The 3489-nt window shown below is 40.0% G+C and overlaps 1 pseudogene; it reads right to left on the bottom strand.

The window, feature by feature from the left end:
* LOC124888082 overlaps window positions 1-1942 on the bottom strand; it is a 141479-nt pseudogene extending 139537 nt beyond the window's left edge.
* Window positions 1943-3489: the final 1547 nt, after the last annotated feature.

Raw genomic sequence — 3489 nt, 5'->3', positions numbered from 1 at the left:
GAACTAATTGAATAGAATCCCTTTCCATAGTAAGCCAGTAATAACCTGCTCGAAGAATCTTCTTTGATAAGACATGACCGTTCATATGCGACCCGCATACTCTAGAGTATATTTTAACCATGATTGATGAGGCTTCTCTTGCATCTACACACCTCAAAAGTCCAAGATCTAGGGTTCTCTTATACAAGATTCCCCCACTTAAGAAAAATCCACTAGCCAAATGCCTAATAGTCCTCTTTTGATCGTTGGTGGCATATGCTGGGTATTCTCCTGACTGAATGTACCGCTTGATATCTAAGAACCAGGGTTCTCCATCGAGCTCTTCTTCAACCGCATTACAGTAAGCATGCTGATCATGACTCTGTATATACACTGGATCGATGTAGGCTTTGTCAGGATGTTGGAGCATTGAAGACAGAGTAGCTAAAGCATCAGCAATTTCATTATGAATCCTTGGAATATGCCTAAATTTTACTAACACAAACCGTTGACATAGCTCCTGCAAGCATTGTAGATACGGGATAAGCTTCAAATCTCGCGTCTCCCAATCGCCTTAAATTTGATGGACGAGCAAATCCGAATCCCCCAACACCAATAATTCTTGGACTCCCATATCAACAGCTAACCTCAAACCAAGAATGCAGGCTTCATACTCTGCCATATTATTAGTACAGTAAAATCGAAGTTGTGCTGTTACCAGGAAATATTGTCCCGATTCAGAGATAAGAACTGCACCTATTCTGACTCATTTCATATTGACCACTCCATCGAAGAATAACCTCCAACTTGGATCAGCATTTATAACGACTTCATCGATACAAGACACTTCTTCATCAGGAAAATATGTCTTTAATGGCTCGTACTCTTCATCGATGGGATTCTCAGCAAGATGATCTTTCAAGGCTTGGGCTTTCATGGCGGTTCGAGTCAAATATACAATGTCGTACTCGGTAAGCAATATTTGCCACTTTGTCAATCGACCCATTGGCATAGGCTTCTGAAAGATATACTTCAAAGGATCCATGTGGGAGATGAGATAAGTAGTATAGGAAGAGAGATAATTCTTCAACTTCTGTGCTACCCAAGTTAGGGCACAACACGTCCTTTCAAGAAGATTATACCTGGCCTCATATGTGGTGAACTTCTTACTAAGATAATAAATAGCCTACTCTTTTTTGCCTGTGACATCATGTTAACCCAGGACACAACCAAAAGAATTGTCCATGACTGATAAATATAAGATCAAAGGCCTACCAGGATCCGGGGGTACCAGTACGAGCAGATTTGACAAATATCTTTTGATTCGATCGAACGCTTCCTGACATTCTTCAGTCTATTTTACCGCAGCACTCTTTTTCAACAACTTGAATATGGGCTCACAAGTGGTTGTGAGTTGAGCAATAAACCTGCTAATGTAATTCAGTCTACCAAGCAAACTTATCACCTCTGTTCTATTCTTGGGCGGGGACAAATCCTGAATGGCTTTGATTTTTGAGGGATCCAATTCAATTCCCCGATGGCTGACTACAAACCCCAACAGCTTTCCGGATGGAACTCCAAATACACATTTTGCTAGGTTGAGTTTGAGATTATACCTGCGAAGCCTTTCAAAGAACTTTCTTAAATCTTTAACATGGTCGGCCTAACTTTTTGACTTAATAATCACACCATCCACGAAGACCTCAATCTCCTTATACATCATATCATGAAACATAGTGGTAATGGCTCTCATGTATGTTGCTCCAGCATTCTTCAAACCGAATGGCATCACTCGATAACAATAAGTCCCCCATGGTGTGATAAAAGATGTCTTCTCCGCGTCTTCATCATCCATAATGATTTGGTGATATCCAGCATAGCAATCCACAAAAGAGGCAAACTCGTGTTTAGCACAGTTGTCTAGCAAAATATGGATATTGGGCAGTGGAAAATCATCTTTCGGACTTGCTCTATTTAAATCACGGTAATCAACACACACTCGAATTTTGCCATCTTTCTTTGGTACGGGAACAACATTGGATAACCACATGGGATAGCGAACTACTCGAATTACTTTGGCTTCAAGTTGCTTCATGATTTCCTCTTTAATTTTAATACTTACATCTGTTTTAAACTTCCTCAACTTCTGTTTGACAGGAAGGAATGCGGGATCAGTTGGCAATTTGTGAGCCACTAATTCAGTGCTTAAACCAGGCATATCATCATAAGACCATGCAAAAACATCCCTGTAATCAATTAATGCTTGAATCATTCATCTTTTAGCTGTGGCAAAGCATGTACACTGATTTTAGTTTCCCTAACATCTTCTTGATCCCCTAGATTTATTGGCTCAGTCTCATTCAAATTAGGATTCGGTTTGTCTTCAAACTGTTCCCACCCTTTGCTTATTTCTTCTAGTGCTTATTCTTCATCATATTCCCCATCCTGCTTCATTACATCTTGATTAGTTTGGATTTTAAGGTCAGGCTGAAAATTCCGCATGCATGTCATGTCATTAGAATCGGCATAAAGAGAACTATGTAAAAAAGAAAAACAAAATATATTAGACACGAAACAAAAGGGACATTGCATTTCATTAAATAAAAAGATAAAAGGGTTTAAAGATAGATGCCAACATAACATAAACAAACTAAAATCCGAATTACAACACTAAAATAACTCGGATAAACAGAAAGAAAAACAAAATAAACTACCAAAACTCCCTCCTGACGGGGAGAAGAGTGACTTTCTAATTATTGATCCGGACAGCTGGACCTATGAATTGCACGTCTGCCATACTGGTACCTTCTCCTGCTTCGACCATATCAACTTCAATAAAAAGGTTCTGGAAGTCATCAACCAATTCAACTTCAAATTCCCCATGCTTCGTGACACCGCTCTTAACAAATGATTCACTGAGTAATGGCATTAGGCGAGGGAGTGACCATGTTTCCTTTTTCCTTCCCTTGGCTTTCTTCAGATCTTCAGCCGTAGGCTCAATCCCAGACCAAACATGCCCACGTTCTCACTCGGACATATGGGATGAATTATACAGTGTACAGATGCTCCCAAACCCTTTCCTGGCTCAAATCTGTATTTCCAAAGTTCACTCACCATCATGATAGAAGCAGAAGACAATTGCGGTTCGGGTATAGTCTGCCATTCAAGGATACGATTCAATGGCACTGTATCAAAAATTTGATAGAAGAATGTCTCCTCTACGTTATTTGCTTCAATAAGAGACAAAGGAGAATCTTCGTGGGCTGACAAATCTCCTTCACCATGAATAACTACTTCTTGCCTGTCATGCTCAAACTTAATCATTTGGTGCAGTGTAGATGCAACCGCCTTAGCCTTGTGGATCCACGGCCTTCCCAACAACAGATTGTAAGAGGAGTCTATATTCAATACTTGAAACTCTATGGCGAACTCAACAGGCCCTATGGTCAACATTAGTTTTATTTCGCCAATGGAATTTGATTTTGCACCATCGAAAGCCCTAACACATAA

Source organism: Capsicum annuum, chromosome 10 (assembly GCF_002878395.1).
Source record: "Capsicum annuum cultivar UCD-10X-F1 chromosome 10, UCD10Xv1.1, whole genome shotgun sequence".
Lineage (NCBI taxonomy): Eukaryota > Viridiplantae > Streptophyta > Magnoliopsida > Solanales > Solanaceae > Capsicum > Capsicum annuum.
Note: the sequence above shows the minus strand (reverse complement) of the source record. Positions and strands in the feature narration are given on the sequence as shown.